Genomic DNA, 332 nt, shown 5'->3' with positions numbered 1-332 from the left:
ACAACAGCCCCACCACCAGCACAGCCACTGTGCCCTCCGCCCCAGCCCCGGCATCCCCGCCCGGCCGGGCTGGCCCCGCGGATCCCGCGAGGCGTGGAGCGGCGGAGCGATGCCGGAGCGCGGCCGCTGTGGCCCTTGGCGTGAGCAGCCCCCGCCACCTCTCGGCGGGCTCGCTTCCCCTTCCTGGCCCTCAGTCCTTATCTCTCATGGTCGTCCGGGGCGCCCCCAGTTGCCCAGGCTAGAGGGGCGGCGAAGGGGCGATCACCGGGAGAACCGCTTGGAGGGGAGGAAGGGGAGCCCCACAGCCTCGCGCAGGTCTCTAGAGGCGCGCG

This window comes from Rhinopithecus bieti, unplaced genomic scaffold (assembly GCF_001698545.2).
Source record: "Rhinopithecus bieti isolate Rb0 unplaced genomic scaffold, ASM169854v2 scaffold_10612, whole genome shotgun sequence".
Lineage (NCBI taxonomy): Eukaryota > Metazoa > Chordata > Mammalia > Primates > Cercopithecidae > Rhinopithecus > Rhinopithecus bieti.
This window is presented reverse-complemented; position numbering follows the sequence as displayed.